Source organism: Kogia breviceps, chromosome 5, assembly GCF_026419965.1.
Source record: "Kogia breviceps isolate mKogBre1 chromosome 5, mKogBre1 haplotype 1, whole genome shotgun sequence".
Classification (NCBI taxonomy): Eukaryota; Metazoa; Chordata; class Mammalia; order Artiodactyla; family Physeteridae; genus Kogia; species Kogia breviceps.
The window spans coordinates 30,130,521-30,149,164 of record NC_081314.1 but is presented as its reverse complement, the minus strand read 5'-3'; the positions used below and the strand labels follow the sequence as shown (position 1 = coordinate 30,149,164).

The following is an 18,644-nucleotide window of genomic DNA, read 5'->3' as shown; positions in this document are numbered from 1 at the left end:
AGTCACAATGAAGCCTTCAGCCCAACCCAAGGGGAGTTCTGAAGCTGAGATGATCCTTTACAGTAGGTCCAAGTTGTGGCAGAGGCCAAGGCTTTCCACCCCTGTGTCAGCCAGCTTTTAGAAGGAGGCAGAACCTTGGGTGAGGTGGCCCTCTTCAAACGAGGCAATCCTCAACAGGGACTAACAGGTCAGGGCTGTCTGCCAGCAACACTCCTAGCAGTTGAGGGAATAAGGGCTTCCTTACTGAAGGAGAATTGGGGTGTGACACCATCCCTTCCACCCCAGAATGCTGGCCCTACCTAATGGACAATTCAGCTTATAAAGAGCCCAGCCCCAATGGCTTTTGGATTTTTTATGGATTCATTTTAAGAAATGTTGTGCCACCAAAGCTCTTGGTGGCATAGAGGATAATATTATGTGGAAAACACAACACCAATGATTTAAAAAAAAAAAGATACTCCTGGAAAATGGTGCTCCATGAGGCTCTGTAGGCATGAAAGAGAGACCCATACCCAGAATAGGATCTATTGTTGTGAGGACAAGTTCGTCTCCTGGAGGAGCAGTGCCATATTAGGGGCTTAGCATTGGTTTCTGTTGCTGGCAAGCTGCACGTTCACGGAGGCAATAGCTGTATCAGTCTTTTCAGTGTCGATGTCCATAAGAATAATTTTTTCCTAAGAATTATTTTAAATTGTTGTTAAGTCTTTTGAAGCAAGAGAAACATTTATTAATAACCTTGAATATATCTTTTAAAATTCAGTTGATGCCATGGAGGTTCTTAATCTTGAGTTTATGGATAGAATTCAGAAAGTTTGTAAAGTTGGATGGGAAAAAAGTACATCTTTATCTTTAATAATCTGTAACAGAAATGTCACATTTCCTTCAATTCTGGATGTAAGTTACACACTACAGCAGCAGTCCCCAACATTTTTGGCACCAGGGACCAGTTTCATGGAAGACAATTTTTCCACAGATAGTTTCAGGATGATTCAAGTGCATTACATGTATTGTACACTTTATTCTTATTATTATTACACTGCAATACATAATGAAATAATTCTACAACTCACCATAATGCAGAATCAGTGGGAGCCCTGAGCTTGTTTTCACTTGCCACTCACTGATAGGGTTTTTTTTTTTTTTTTTTTCAACATCTTTATTGGAGTATAATTGTTTTACAATAGTGTGTTAGTTTTCCCTCTACAACAAACTAAATCAGTTATACATACACACATGCTCCCACATCTCCTCCCTCTTGCATCACCCTCTCTCCCACACTGATAGGGTTTTGATATGAGTCTGCAAGCAATAGATTTATTATGGTCTCTGTGCAGTCAAACCTCTCTGCTAATGATAATCTGTATTTGCAGCCACTCCCCAGTGCTAGCATCACCACCTCAGCTCCACCTCAGATCATCAAGCATTAGATTCTCATAAAGCTTGTGCAACCTAGATCCCTCACATGTGCAGTTCACGGTAGGGTTGGTTCTCCTATGAGAATCTCATGCCGCCGCTGATCTGAGAGGAGGTGGAGCTCAGGCAGTAATGTGAGCGATGGGGAGCGGCTATAAATACAGATGAAGCTTTGCTCACTCGCCTGCTGCTCACCTCCTGCTGTGAGGCCTGTGGCCCAGGGGTTGGGGACCCCTGCACTATAGGGATGTTAGCAGCACCTGTGACTGTCACTAAGTGAAATCACAGATATTTTTATGCTATATTACAGTTATGTGGTAGATATCTTAAAATATTGCTATGCTCATCATTGCTTTAAAACTGTTGTAGTCAGTGGATCTGCTACTGGATCTCAATATTTCATGTGTTAATGAAAAGTACATTTGGTACCATATTATATTTTAAATATTTTGATAGTTATACATACTTTAATACAATACTATGTGTTTTATTTATTTATTTATTTTTATTGGAGTATAGCTGATTTACAATGTTGTGTTAGTTTCTGTTGTACATTAAAGTGATTCAGTTATATATACATAACATGTGTATATATTCTTTTTCATAACTTTTTCCATTATGTTTTATTACAGGATTTTTGAATACAGTTCCCTGTGCTATACAGTAGGACCTTATTGTGTATCGATTTTATATATAGTAGTTTGTATTTGCTAATCCCAAACTCCTAATGTACTATGTGTTATATTTTATGCATTTCAAAATCTCTTCTGCAAAGGAGTCCAGAGGCTTCACTAATTTGCCCAAAGGATCGAGGATCAGGTAAGATCAAGATCCCCTGCTCACAGCTTTCCACCATCCTTTTAAGTAAAAGTTCTTTTTCTTTTGCCCCCTCCCCCCACCCTAGCCCTTTTCTTCAAGTTTTTGGGGCCCTTGGTTGTCCTGGTCTCTGCTCAGAGGCTGCTAGGAAGATGCGTGTGGGTATATGCAGAGGTTTTTAGGGCCTGAACCAGGCAGTGCCCCAAGGGACTGGGAAGCACGAGAAACTCATTCCTATCTGATTCCTCCATTTCACGTCAAATCACACCACATGCCTGAACTGTGAGGACACTCTTCCAGATGATCTGAGGGCACCAAAGCTGCCTTTCAGTTTCAGCTTTATTCTTCCCTCCCAGCAAGCCCAGGGTTTTTTGCCTGATCAGACAAGCTTTTGCAATGAGGTGCACAAGAATTGCTTTCCTCCTTGGCAAACATTCACAGCTTCTCCTTGGTCAGTTCCAGGAAATGCTAATAAGTGCTATTCATTGGGATCTGATTTGCATACTTTATGGATTATTTGTGGTTTGTAGCTAATGGGGATCAAAGCGTGCACAGATAACCCCACCGCACCCACCACTGCAGGGCCCTGGATTACCCCAGTCTGCTTCTCCATGCTTGGTGTAAACAGGTTTATAATACTAGGGCTGGGACGCCCTGGAAATGGAATTGACACACTTCCCCCAACTCCCGAATGGCACAAAGGAAGCCCTTCCCCTGGGCATGTTTGGGAGTGTGGCTGTGTGACATAGGGTGCTGTGTGATTTAGTCCATGGTAGATTTTAGCGGCACCCTTGCCCTCAAGCAATGCAATCACAGCATGCTGGCATTAGAATTCCAAAGAGGTTTTCTTGGTTTTGTTCAGGGATTTTTTTTTCCTTCAAATCACAGCCTTTAAGTGCTCTTTGTGCTTATAATTAGCCATAAGCCCTGGGATGGCTCAATTCACATCACCATGCAGGCGCCTGCCAGTCCCCCTTGCTTGCCCGAGTGCTGTTAATTAGCCCTGCAAAGATCAGCAAGCGTGATTGGCAGCAGCTTTTGCAAAACGGCTCCCAACCCTCTCAGCAACAAAGAAAAACGTCTTCACATCTTGGTGTTATAGCTGTCATCCGGATTCTTTGCATTTTCCCTCAGCCACTGCTGAGGATTTCATGGATGCATTTATTTATTTTGAAATATTAGCACCAATGTTTTGGTAGTTGCAGTTGAGAAAGAATGTCATGTTTGAAATTTGTCACAACTCTAAGAAGGGATAGAATGGGGGCAGGACAATTCATTTTTAGATGAAGAATAGGGTTAAGAGTTTAGGAAACTGTTTGGCAGTATCACTAGAGTTAAACAAAGATATACCCTGTGACCCGGCAATTCCACTCCCAGATAATTCCCACAGAAGCGTGGTGTATGTATGTTTCCCCTCCGAAAAGTACTAAGATGTGCCTAGCTGCAAACTGGAAACTGCCCAAATACCCATCAATGATATCATGATTTTTTAAATTGTACTGAATTCAGACAGTGGAACACTATACAGCAGTAAGAACACAAACTACAATTACACACAACAATATGGATGAATCTCAGAAATGTAAAGTTGAGTGAGAGAAGGTAGACAAAAGAGAATATGCTGTATCATTCTGTTTATATAAAGAATAAAAATCGTTTAAAAACTAACGTATGTTATTAGTCCAAACAGTGGTTAACTTCGGAGGAGAAGGAATAGCAGTGACTAGAAGGGTTTCCTGGGTGTTGGTAATGTTCTATCCCTTGATCTGTGGGTTGGTTTTGGGAGAATGTTTAGTGCATGAATATGTATTGAGCTGTAAATTGGTATGTGTACTTTTCTACATGTATATTGTACTTTAAAATGGGGCTAGGTTACTTCTTCAGTAGGAGTAGTAATTGGAAAAGACAAGGTTGATTTTGTCTCCCTGGACAGCCAAACCAGGCCTGGGATGTGGTATCCCTGAATCCTGCCTTGAGGACTGGGGTCCCTCAGCCATGGACAGTGGCCCTGAGAGCCATGGGTATCATCATAGCCAGATCTCAGGGAAGAGCTCGTATGGGAACCAAGTAGATGACCTGAAGAATTGTTAACTGTGGTGGGAAACCAGATTGGAGCCAAAGGGGATGTGACTATGTGCAGGATTTACCAAATTCATCCCCTAGGCTCTCTAGGCATGGTGGCTAGGACCTGGGAATGTCTTAAAATCCTATGAAAATTTTTGAGAGCTTATAAAAACATGTAATGATTCCAAAATGCAAAACAGAAAATTATATAATCAAAATCAATAAATGTTTAATTGAATATCTATAAAACATATGTCAAGTAATTCAGTGTTTCTTAAACATTAATGAAGATACAAAACATCTGAGGATCTTGTCTGCATACAGATTCTGATTCTGTAGATCTGGAGTAGAGCCTGAGATTCTACATTTCTCACAAGCACCCAAGTGATGCTGATGCTTCCAGTCCACGCACCACACTGTGAACAGCAAAGGAATAGTTAACTGCAGGTCAATTCAATTCTTACATAGTTATAAATATAATAGATACCAAAAATATAGATTAATATTTTATTTTTACAAAACTCAAAATAATGTTTTTCACTAAGGCTGCTGCTGCAGCCAACAAGAAACCTGTGTGCAAGCACAAGTCACTCTCCACACCTCCCCTCCTGGGAGTCTGTGCAGCCCACTACTGCCAGGGTCCCATGATGCAGGGACACTTCCCTGGGAGAACACATGGTGCAGCTCAGGCTGTTGCAACATCACACCGACCTCTGCTGCCACAGGCTCATCCTGCATTCCATACCGCTCCCTCCCCACCAGCCTGAGTGAGCCAGAGTCCCCTAATCAGCCTGCTCCTCTAACCCCCACCTGCCTGGGTGTAGAACAGACAAAAGAGGGTGACTTAACATGCAAAGGTGGGGCCAAATCCAAAGCTGAACCCCAGGAGCTGTGTGAACAAAGAAGAGAAAGGGAAATCTCTCCAGGCAGCCTCAGGAGTAGTGGATTAAATCTCCACAATCAACTTGATGTACCCTGCAACTGTGGAATACCTGAATAGACAGCAAATCATCCCAAAATTGAGACGGTGGACTTTGGGAGCAACTGTAGACTTGGGAGCCATGTGGCTGACAGGATCTTGGTGCTCTGGCCAGGTGTCAGGCCTGAGCCTCTGAGGTGGGAGAGCTGAGTTCAGGACATTCATCCACCAGAGACCTCCCAGCCCCATGTAATATCAATCAGTGAGAGCTCTCCCAGGGATCTCTGTCTCAACGCTAAGACCCAGCTCCACTCAACGACCATGAAGCTCCAGTGCTGGACACTCCATGTCAAGCAACTAGCAAGTCAGGAAAACAACCCCACCCATTAGCAGAGAGGCTGCCTAAAATCATAAGTTCACAGACACCCCGAAACACACCACCAGATGCAGTCCTGCCCAACAAAAAGACAAGATCCAGCCTCATCCACCAGAACACATGCACCAGTCCCCTCCACCAGGAAGCCTACACAACCCACTGAACCAACCTCACCCACTGGGGACAGATATCAAAAACAACAGGAACTATGAACCTGCAGCCTGTGAAAAGGAGACGCCAAACACAGTAAGTTAAGCAAAATGAGAAGACAGAGAAATACAGGGCAAATGAAGGAGCAAGGTAAAAACCCACCAGACCAAACAAATGAAGAGGAAATAGGCAGTCTACCTGAAAAAGAATTCAGAGTAATGATAGTAAAGATGATCCAAAATCTTGGAAATAGAATGGAGAAAATACAAGAAATATTTAATAAGGACCTAGAAGAACTAAAGAGCAAACAAACAATGATGAACAACACAATAAAGGAAATTAAAAATTCTCTAGAAGGAATCAATAGCAGAATAACTGAGGCAGAAGAACAGATAAGTGACCTGGAAGATTGCAGAGCAGAATAAAGAAAAAAGAATGAAAAGAATTGAAGACAGTCTCAGAGACCTCTGGGACACCATTAAACACAGCAACACTCAAATTATAGGGGTGCTAGAAGAAGAAGAGAAAAAGAAGGGGACTGAGAAAATATTTGAAGAGAATATAGTTGAAAACTTCCCTAATATGGGAAAGGAAATAGTCAATCAAGTCCATGAAGCATTTATCCATACAGGATAAATCAAAGGAGAAACATGCCAAGACACATATTAATCAAATTATCAAAAATTAAATACAAAGAAAAAATATTAAAAGCAGCAAGGCAAAAGCAACAAATAACATACAATGGAATCCCCATAAGGTTAACAGCTGATCTTTCAGCAGAAACTCTGCAAGCCAGAAGGGTGTGGCAGGACATATTTAAAGTGATGAAAGGAAAAAACATACAACCAAGATTACTCTACCCAGCAAGGATCTCATTCAGATTTGACGGAGAAAGTAAAACCTTTACAGACAAGCAAAAGTTAAGAGAATTCAGCACCACCAAACCAGCTTTACAACAAATGCTAAAGGAACTTCTCTAGGCAAGAAACACAAGAGAAGGAAAAAACCTACAAAAACAAACCCAAAATAATTAAGAAAATGGTAATAAGAACATACATACCAATAATTACCTTAGGGCTTCCCTGGTGGCACAGTGGTTGAGAGTCTGCCTGCTGATGCACGGGACATGGGTTTGTGCCCTGGTCTGGGAGGATCCCACATGCCGCGGAGCAGCTGGGCCCATGAGCCATTGCCACTGAGCCTGTGCATCCGGAGCCTGTGCTCCACAACAGGAGGAGCCACAGCAGTGAGAGGCCCACTTACTGCAAAAAAAAAAAAAAAAAAAAAAAACTTAAATGTAAATGGATTAAATGCTCCAACCAAAAGACATAGACTGGTTGAATGGATACAAAAACAGGAGCTGTATATATGCTGTCTACAAGAGACCCACTTCAGACCTATGGACACATACAGACTGAAAGTGAGGGGATGGAAAAAGATATCCATGAAAATGGAAATCAAAAGAAAGCTGGAGGAGCAATTCTCATATCAGACAAAATAGATTTTAAAATAAAGACTATTACAAGAGACAAAGAAAGACACCACATAATGATGAAGGGATCAATCCAAGAAGATATAACAATTTTAATACTTATGCACCCAACATAGGAGCACCTCAATACACAAGGCAAATGCTAACAGCCATAAAAGGGGAAATCGACAGTAACACAATAATAGTAGTGGGCTTAAACACCCCACTTTCACTAATGGACAGATCATCCAAAATGAAAATAAATAAGGAAACACAAGTTTTAAATGATACATTAAACATGATGGACTTAATTGATATTTATAGGACATTCCATCCAAAAACAACAGAATACACTTTCTTCTCAAGTGTTCATGGAACATTCTCCAGGATAGATCAAATCTTGGGTCACATTTCAAGCTTGGTAAATTTAAGAAAATTGAAATCGTATCAAGTAGCTTTTTTGACCACAACATTATGAGACTAGATATCAATTCCAGGAAAAAAATCTGTAAAAAATACAAACACATGGAAGGTAAACAATACACTACTAAGTAACCAAGAGATCATTGAAGAAATCAAAGAGGAAATTAAAAAATACCTAGAGACAAATGACAATGAAAACACAACAACCCAAAACCTATGGGATGCAGCAAAAGCAGTTCTAAGAGGGAAGTTTATAGCAATACAATCTTACCTGAAGAAACAAGAAACATCTCAAATAAACAACCTAACCTTACACCTAAAGCAATTATAGAAAGAAGAACAAAAAACTCCCAAAGTTACCAGAAGGAAAGAAATCATAAAGATCAGATCAGAAATCACTGAAAAAGAAATAAAGGAAACGATAGCAAAGATCAATAAAACTAAAAGCTGGTTCTTTGAGAAGATAAACAAAATTGATAAAACATTAGCCAGACTCATCAAAAAAAAAGGGAGAAGACTCAAATCAATAGAATTAGAAATGAAAAAGGAGAAGTAACAGCTGACACTGCAGAAATACAAAGGATCATGAGAGGTTACTACAAGCAACTCTATGCCAATAAAATGGACAACCTGGAAGAAATGGACAAATTCTGAGAAAATCACAACCTTCCGAGACTGAACCAGGAAGAAGTAGAAAATATGAACAGACCATTCACAAGCACTGAAATTGAAAATGTGATTAAAAATCTTTCAACAAACAAAAGCCCAGGACCAGATGGCTTCACAGACGAATTCTATCAAACATTTAGAGAAAAGCTAACACCTATCCTTCTCAAACTCTTCCAAAAGATAGCAGAGGGAGGAACACTCCCAAACTCATTCTACGAGGCCACCATCACCCTGATACCAAAACCAGACAAAGATGTCACAAAGAAAGAAAACCATAGGCCAATATCACTGATGAACATAGATGCAGAAATCCTTAACAACATACTGGCAAAAAGAATCCAACAGCACATTAAAAGGATCATACACCATGATAAAATGGGGTTTATTCCAGGAATGCAAGGATTCTTCAATATACACAAATCAATCAATGTGATACACCATATTAACAAATTGAATGAGAAAAACCATATGATCATCTCAATAGATGCAGAAAAAGCTTTTGACAAAATTCAACACACATTTATGACAAAAAACCCTCCAGAAACTAGTCATAGAGGGAACTTACCTCAGCATAATAAAGACCATATATGACAAACCCACAGCCAACATCATCCTCAATGGTGAAAAACTGAAACCATTTCCACTAAGATCAGGAAAAAGACAAGGTTGCCCACTCTCACCACTATTATTCAACATAGTTTTGGAAGTTTTAGCCACAGCAATCAGAGAAGTAAAATAAATAAAAGGAATCCAAATCAGAAAAGAAGAAGTAAAACTGTCACTGTTTGCAGATGGTATGATATTATACACAGAGAATCCTAAAAATGCTACCAGAAAACTACTAGGAGTAATCAATGAATTTGGTAAAGTAGCAGGATACAAAATTAATGCACAGAAGAACTTGCATTCGTACACACTAATGATGAAAAATCTGAAAGAGAAATTAAGGAAACACTCCCATTTACCATTGCAATAAAAAGAATAAAATGCCTAGGAATAAACCTACCTAAGGAGACAAAAGACCTGTATGCAGAAAACTATAAGACACTGATGAAAGAAATTAAAGATGATACCAACAGATGGAGAGGTATACCACGCTCTTGGATTGGAAGAATCAACATTGTGAAAATGACTATACTACCTAAAGCAATCTACAGATTCAATGCAATCCCTACCAAACTACCAATGGCATTTTTCACACAACTAGAACAAAAAATTTCACAATTTGTATGGAAACACAAAAGACCCCGAATAGCCAAAGCGATCTTGAGAAAGAAAAATGGAAGTGGAGGAATCAGGCTCTCTGACTTCAGACTATACTACAAAGCTACAGTAATCAAGATAGTATGGTACTGGCACAAAAACAGAAACATACATCAATGGAACAGGATAGAAAGCCCAGAGATAAACCCACACACGTATGGTCACCTTATCTTTGATAAAGGAGGCCACAATATACAATGAAGAAAAGACAGCCTCTTCAATAAGTGAGGCTGGGGAAACTGGACAGGTACATGTAAAAGAATGAAATTAGAACACTCTCTAACACCATACACAAAAATAAACTCAAAATGGATTAAAGACCTAAATGTAAGGCCAGACACTATAAAACTCTTAGAGGAAAACATAAGCAGAACATTCTATGACATAAATCACAGCAAGATCCTTTTTGACCCATCTCCTAGAGAAATGGAAATAAAAACAAAAATAAACAAATGGCACCTAATGAAACTTCAAAGCTTTTGCACAGCAAAGGAAACCATAAACAAGACGAAAAGACAACCCTGAGAATGGGAGAAAATATTTGCAAATGAATCAGAGGACAAAGGATTCATCTCCAAAATATGTAAACAGCTCATGCAGCTCAATATTAAAAAAAGAACAACCCAATGCAAAAATGGGCAGAAGACCTAAATAGACATTTCTCCAAAGAAGACATACAGATGGCCAAGAAGCACATGAAAAGCTGCTCAACATCACTAATTATTAGAGAAATGCAAGTCAAAACTACAATGAAGTATCACCTCACACCAGTTAGAATGCACATCATCAGAAAATCTACAAACAACAAATGCTGGGGAGGGTGTATAGAAAAGGGAACCCTCTTGCACTGTTGGTGGGAATGTAAATTGATACAGTCACTATGGAGAACAGTATGGAGGTTCCTTTAAAAACTAAAAATAGAATTACCATATGACCCAGCAATCCCACTACTGGGCACGTACCCTGAGAAAACGATAATTCAAAAAGAGTCATGTACCACAATGTTCATTGAAGCAGTAGTTACAATAGCAGGACATGGAAGCAACCTAAGTGTCCATCAGCAGATGAATGGATAAAGAAGATGTGGCACATATGTACAATGGAATACTACTCAGCCATAAAAAGAAATAAAATTGAATTATTTGTAGTGAGGTGGGTGGACCTAGAGACTCTCATACAGAGTGAAGTAAGTCAGAAAGTATAAAACAAATACTGTATGCTAACACATATATATGGAATCTAAAAAAAAAAAAGTTTCTGAAGAACCTAGGGGCAGGACAGGAATAGAGACACAGACATAGAGAATGGACTTGAGGACACAGGGAGGGGGAAGTGTAAGCTGGGACGAAGTGAGAGAGTGGCATGGACATATATACACTACCAAATGTAAAATAGATAGCTAGTGGGAAGCAGCCACATAGTACGGGGAGATCAGCTCGGTGCTTTGTGTCCACCTAGAGGAGTGGGATAGGGAGGGTGGGAGGGAGATGCAAGATGGAGGGGATATGGCAATATATTTATACGTATAGTGATTCACTTTGTTATACAGGAGAAACTAACAACATTGTAAAGCAACTATACTCCAGTAAAGACGTTTTTAAAAATAACGTTTTTTAAACGTTATTTTTAACAGAAAATTTAACATTTTAACCATTTTCAAATACACAGTTCACTAGCATTAAGTACATTTACGTTATTGTACAACCATCATCACTACCCATCTGCAGAATCTTTTCATCTTCCCAAACTGAAACTTTGTACCCATTAAACAATCACTCCCATCCCCTCCTCTCCCCAGCCTCTGGCAAGCACTATCCTATATTCTGTCTCTATGAATTTGACTTCCCTAGGCACCTCATATAAATGGAATCATACAATATTTGTCCATTTGTGACGGGCTTATTTCACTAAGGTTAATGTCTTCAGGTTCATCCATGTTATAGCATGGATCAGAATTTCCTTCCTTTTTTAGACTGAATAATATATTCCATTGTATGGATGGACCACATTTTGTTTATCTATTCATCCATTGATGGACATCTGGGTTGTTTCCACCTTTTAGCTATTGCGAATAATGCTGCTGTGCAGATGGATATACAAATATCTATTCAAATCCTGGCTTTCAAATCTCTTGGGTATACATGCAGAAGTGGAATTGCTGGTATTCCTGTGTTTAATTTTTTGAGGAACCACAATAATAATTATTTTAAAAGTTAGATAATCATTTTGATGACCCAGACATTCACATCTCCCAGTGCTTATGCCCTTGTGTGTCCCCTCCCACATTAACTGTGGGCCAGGCCTGTCACTGCTTTGACTGATAAAATATAGACAAAACAATGCTATACCAATTCCAAAACTGGACTTTAATTGATCTGGTAGCTTCTACTGCCTTCCTTTTGGAAGGCTTCCTCTTGGCACAGTCCTACTTAGAACTTAGACACCATGCCGTGGGACAGTCCAAGTGGTCATCTAGAAAGGCCCACATGGAGAAGAACCAAGTGCCCCAGGTGACAGCCCCAATTGAGCTCTCAGTCAAGCACCAACTGATTCCAGATGCCCAGGCATCCTGGACATTTCAACTTCAGCTGAGCTCCTGGTCAATGTTTCACCTGATTATAGTTACCCACTGTCCCAGCTAATCCTACTTGGAGCAGAAGAACCACCCCATGAAAGATAATATACTGTTGTTTTAAGCCACTAAGTTTTGAGGTGATTTGTTATGCAGCATTAGCTAGCTGAAACAAAAATCCTTTCAAATGTTTTAGAGCAAGAGCAAAATGTATTATACCTAATGTAAGATTTGGTTAGAATTTAAGATATTTGATATAGAGTGAAATAGGCCCAGAGCCTTCAAAGACCTTAAATATCCTAGGCACTAACAAACAAACAAGTAAAAAGATGCAAAGCAGCTGGTGGGAGATGGGTCCCTAGAACCAACAGCCACAGCAGGATTTTTATAGCTGCTGTGGTTGTTGTTGTTTTGGTTGAGTTAAAGGCTTGGCTGGCCCAGATCAGCATGCCAGTTGGCTGCTATCATCCTTATACTAAAGAAGGCAGCCAGGGATTTTTCCCCCTATGTGGCTTGTCATATGGCTTTCGGGGGATTTGAACTCTTAATTACAAGCCTCCTTCTCCCCAGAAATTACCATGCAGCTGAGAGATAAGAATGAATTCAGCCAAGACTGTTCTCAGATTCCCATAAGCACAGAAAATAAGCAGCCCGAACTTGAAGCCTTGAAAGCTGTGGCTGAGATGGGGCTCATTCACTTGGGCCCTGAGTCTCTGGCCCTCTCTCACTGCCAGACACTACAAGGAAAGCAGCTTCTGCCTTGCTCTGTTCTCTCAAGCTGGGGCCCCATGACCCAGACCTGTAGAAATGGTCCTGGTCTTAGGCAGGAAGAATAGTGGGCAGTGGTTCACTCAATATTCAATAATATATACTGAACACATACTATGTGCCAGGCAGGCACTATGCTGGGCACTGGGCATATGTTGGCAAATAAAATCGATGTGGTCCTTCCTGTCATGGAGACTGCTGCTCGGCGGAGAAGACGGATGATAAACACACAAGGACAATACAAGTGCTGCATTTGTTCATGCCTCAGGCCCCCTTTGCATGGTTTCATCTTCTTTATTTTTTAATACTTGGCTGCGCTGGCTCTTAGTTGTGCCATGTGGGATCTAGTTCCCCAACCAGGGATCGAACCTGGACCCCCTGCATTGGGAGCTCGGGGTCTTAACCACTGGACCACTAGGGAAGTCCTGATTTCGTCTTTTTTTTAAAAAAAATTTATTTATTTATTTACTTACTTATTTTTGGCTGCGTTGGGTCTTTGTTGCTTCGCGCAGGCTTTTCTCTAGTTGTGGCGAGCGGGAGCCACTCTTTGTTGTGGTGCACAGGCTTCTCATCACCATGGCTTCTCTTGTTCTGGAACACGGGCTCTAGGTGCGTGGGTTTCAGTAGCTGTGGCACACAGGCTCAGTAGTTGTGGCGCATGGGCTTAGTTGCTCTTGTGGCATGTGGGATCTTCCCGGACCAGGGATCGAACCTGTGTTCCCTGCATTGGCAGGCGGATTCTTAACCATTGTGCCACCAGGGAAGTCCCTGATTTCGTCTTCTTGATGTTGCTCTTTATTCTACTATATTTGTCATTGGGTGTCAGCTTAAACATAACGTCCTCACCTTCCTTGCTTCCCACTCACCCTGACCCTCTCAGATTGTATTAGGTGTTCTTGCAGTGTGTTCCTCTGCCTAGCTCCATCACTGCATGAATACAATCTGAGAGGGTCAGGGTGGGGGGCTGCCTGGAGGAGGCATTCTCCATGTTGAATGTTAATGGACAGAGGAATGGAATGGGGGTGGCTGGGCAGAAAAGCAAGGCACAAAGGGGAGAAACATCTTGAGCAGTCAGAGAACAAGAAGCCGCTGGGGGTGGGGGGGAGGAGGATAGAGGGGGAACGAGGAAGGGGGTGAGGTTAGCCTGGCAGTGGGGCCCATTTGGTACAACACTGGACCCCAGTTTTGATGATTAGACCCTCTCTTGTTCCTTCTATCCTCCCGTCTCCACATCCCACCCAGGACCTAGTAACCTGCTGTGTGACAGACAGGATCCAGATTCACAATGAACCGGTGAGCAGTTTTGTCACTGTTGGTCATTTCTTTGGGAAGAATTTTTTGACTACCTTGGAGAGTCTGAAGGTAAGCATTTTTCTCTTATGCTTCTTTTTGCCCCTGGTAACAGCGAGGTTTTAAAAAGTCAGCGTATGTCCATGAACTTTGAAGAACTGCAGCAAGGAATCTAGGAAATTCCATTGTTTGGACAACAGGTGAGGAAGGCAGCTTCCTCCCAGGATCAGGCAACACTTGCACCCACCCTGCAACTAGACGGAAGGACAGACGGCCAGTTAGAGGAGGAGATTAGCATTTAACAGAACCTGGGTTTTTTCTGGTTTATGAGAAACCTCGGAGACCCAGATTTTGCTTTCCCCTTCCACAGTGAAAACTCGAATACTTCTTGTGGTTTCATCTGCTTTGTTAATTTAAAAACTTGGCCACTAAAATAGGACCCATGATGCTGTAAAACCTGAAAGGGCAATTTTGGAAGAAGCGCTGCAGTGGTAGATTTCCAGTCACCCCTCCCAGGCTGCTCACCAAGAGGCAAACTAAGTTCCTTTTAACATGAACTGCTCAGCAAGAAATGTTTTGCCCACATTTAAACCCATACTCAGAGTCCCCTGTAGTCTTCAAATCTGCCTGTCACACTGGATTTACACACACTCGCATCGTGGGGGCCTAGAGACTTGGAGGCACGGTGCTTCAGGAGGCCAGGATGGGGGCAAGTGCTACGGAGACATTGGGGAGAGCGGAGCAGGGGGACCTCAGATGAGTATGCTACATCCCTGACTTGTGCTGCCCCTGCAGTTGCCTGGGGCTTGGGGTCTGAGGGCACGGGGCAAAGAGCAGCCAGAGAGGGCAGGATTAATGCCAGGATCCCAGCCTTCAGAAAGGGCAAAAAGCCACTATGGGCCCACAGTGACATGACCCTCAAGGCTGAAGACAAGTTCTGGGGTGAAAAGGAAGTGAGAGAGATTGATTTTACAGTAGGGTTGCCAGATTTAGCAAATTAAAATACAGAATTCTCAGTTAAATTTAAATTTCAGAAAAAAAAGATTACTTTAGTATAAGTATATCCCAAGTGTTGCATGGGATATACTTATACTAAAAATGTCTTTCCTTGTCTACCTGAAATTTTAATGTAACTGGATGTCCTGCATTTAATTTTCCTTGTATGTCTCCAGCTCACCAGTTCCTCCACCTGATGTCCCAGCCTACCCCTGTCCCTGGTGTTTTCTTTCCCCTTCCCTCCTCTTCCCCAGTGATACAAGAGAGGATCTGACAACAGGTCCCAAATAACTGGAGCTCATTCGATACTGATATATTCTCTTGCTTCCATTTGCATGTTTACTTCTTTGTGGCTGTCCAAAGTTTAAAGACTTTATTTCCTGCTAAAATTACCCCAAGCAATATACAACAGAGGAGGGGAGATATAGGGACAACTGCTTTAATAATTCAAGCAGCCCCTTCTGAAGTGCTCGAGAGTGTAAATTCTTCTCACCAGGCCCCCTAGTTTGTTGGCACCTCTCTGGAGAAATCCAGCTTGCAGCCTCCAGATCCAATGGTTGCCACCCAAGCCTGCGGCCGCTCAGGTGCTTTCATCTGGGAAACAGGAAGGAATGGAAAACACGGGGGATAGGAGGCAGAGACAAAGCACCCAAGTATTGCAGGGTGAGATCCAGGATCGTTGTAATTGCATTTATGTGAGTGTCAGAGTTTGCATGTGGGGTGGTAGGTGGTAGGTGGTATTGGGGAAAACTTATCAACACAGAAGCTGATGATAGATACTGGTGACCTAAACTAACGAGAAAAGTTAAATGAGTTTGACTATGTCGAAATAACACTTATTATAGTCATTTTGGTGAGGCTTCTACCATGGATGCCTAATTACCATATGGTGCCATATGTGTATCATTATATATGCCTTAAATTAACTTTGTTATAAAGTGTAAGTTGATTGCAACAGGAGACTCAACATGTGTTGAATTGAGCCTTTGGAGTTTGTTACTCATGCAGGATGGAGCTCTCCTGCTCTGAGAAATTCAGCGCAGCTGTGGGCTGAGTCATGGTGAGAAAGCCACCTTTGAAATGGCTCCCCATGACCCTCCACTTCCGAGCGTTCATACCTTTTGTAATCTGCCCCCTCCAGGGCACAGTGGGCCTGGTGACTCACGTCTAACAAATAGAATATAACAAAAGTGATGGGTTGGCATTTCTGAAACTGGTGTAAAATGCCTGTGCCTTCTGCCCTTGTTGCAGTCCCTCACTCTCTCTTACTCTGGGAAAAGCCAGCTGCCATGTCATGAGCTGCCCTATGGAGACACCTACACGCCTGGACCCCAGCAAGGCCTCTGACCAACAGCCATTGAGAACCTGAGACTTGCCAACAGCCAGGCAGTGAGCTTGGAAAAGGATCCACTCCCAGTTGAGCCTTGAGATGCAGGCAGCCCTCGTGGAACCTTCATGCAATCTTGTGAGAAGCTCCAAACCAAAGGCATCCTGACCCACAGAAACTGAGATCATCTTTACTACTAATAATAATTCATTAATATTAAATGTTGGTTGTTTTACACTGCTCAACTTTGGGGTAATTTGTATTCAGCAACAGATAAAAGAATACGGTCACTTCCTGAGAACTGCACTTCTGTGGTATGTCACTGAGAGAGTGGTGAAAAGTCTAACCGTGGTATCCGACAGTGCAGACCCAGCAGCTGACGAGGAGGCTAGCGTGGGCGGAGATGCGCGGCTGGGGGCTGGGAAGGGAGAAAGACATGGAGGCTGGTGCTTTACTGCATCAACATTGCCAAGTTCTCAGGAGCTCTAGAAATACTCCTGCCTGTCGCTAAACATTCCTGAAATCCTGCTATCATAACTCTGATTCCTGTTTGCAAACGGAATATCCCATCACCCGCCAGGGCCCGGAACTGCTCTTACCTCTCCCTTTGATTTGTGTTCTTGGCCAGGTCCCAGGCCACTCCTGTCTGAGGCTCCTCGGATGTGGACTCTTTAGGATAGGATGCCACGTTATTTAACGCTCTCAGTCTCTTGGCTCCAAGCCTTCGCTTCTGTCCTCAGCTGTGAGATGCTGGGGCTGGGGCTCCGCGGACCAAACCCGGCTTTGTCAGCCACGCGCTGCCGGGGTCTGCCGACAGGGGGCGGTAGAGCGCGCTGCAGGGCTGGAGGTGGCGGGGCTGCTCCCTCCGCTTCCTCCTCCCCGTTCCTGCTCGCACCAACCCAGCCTCACTGGCTCGCCCCAGTTGCTCCAGTCCCCGTGGCAGCAGCTGAATCCAGTCTGCAGTTTCCTCGACACTCGCAGAGCCAGCTTCCTGGGGCCCCTCGGAGGCACCAGCACCCGCTGAGCAGCACCTACTCCTCGGAGATTGGAGTCCCAGCCACCAGATCCCTCCGAGTTTCTAAGTTTGCGTAATTTCAGTCTCTGCCTTTATCTTGCGTCCCCCCAGCTTGGGGGGCCGCTGCTTCCCATATGCTGCCGCCGTGATACTTTAGACTTCTGCTTGGCCTCTGCAGTCACCTCGTTAACAAGTCTTGCTCTTGCATCCTCTCTGTTATAAGAACAAGCTGCTTTGATTTCTGTCTCCTGCTTGTACCCTGGCTGACACAGGGGTTCCCGCGCCACTCCTGGCCTCTGGCCAGCTTCCCATCTTACTCTTCCAAAAAGAGCTTCCCCCCGGGCCCTGCACAGCCAGCCCTCCAAGGGAATCCCCCTGATATGTGTACCCCGGGCTTCTGTCATCACCCCAGTCCCAGCCCTGCCCTCATGGGAGAGATGGGGGAAGTGCAGACCAGAGACCGGCTAAGCTCAGAGCCAGTGGCCAAGGGGGAGGGGAGGGGGGAGGTCAGTGCAAAGAAGCGGGAGCCCAGCTCCGGAAGTGCCGGTGCCCAGTATGTCCAGCCTCAGCTGGAGTCACAGGTGACAGCAGAGAGCAGGGGAAGGTAAGGAGCAGCACTGGCCGCCGGTCTCGGAACCGTGTGGGACTCTGACTCATCAGCTGCTAGCTGGTTTTACCTGCTTAAGGGGCACCTCCACGGCTGGCCATGTCCTTTCTTTCAAAGGGCAGGGAATTCCCTGGTGCTCCAGTGGTTAGGACGCTGCACTTTCACTGCCGAGGATGCTGGTTCAATCCCTGGTGGGGAACTAAGATTCCAGGGCCAAAAAAACAAAACAAAAGGCAGTGTTACAAGCCTCCAACTGACAGGTGGCCCTGAGGCCGTTAAAGGACTGTATTTCGTACTATTTTTGTGTGAGTTAGGGGTCGCTTTCATAACACAATTGCTTAGGAGGGGAGGCCAGAATATAAACTTAAATTTAGACGTAAAACGTATTCTGTCAGGCAGTTTCTAAGCAGGAAAACAGAACCCAGTTTAAGTATTTAAACAGGTGGGAATATGATGCAGTGAATTGGTTACACAGACGATGCAAAATCTGAGTGTTCAAAAGGGC

The 18,644-nt window shown here is 43.1% G+C and overlaps 1 long non-coding RNA gene across 1 annotated transcript; it reads right to left on the bottom strand.

Annotated features, from left to right (window-relative positions):
• Positions 1-4,500: 4,500 nt before the first annotated feature.
• On the bottom strand, positions 4,501-17,711 carry LOC136794316 (uncharacterized). The gene is made up of 4 exons (XR_010840903.1): positions 17,117-17,711; positions 13,378-14,442; positions 6,799-7,000; positions 4,501-4,709 (listed from the first exon to the last, which is right to left on the bottom strand). It is a non-coding gene; the product is annotated as an uncharacterized lncRNA (long non-coding RNA).
• Positions 17,712-18,644: the final 933 nt, after the last annotated feature.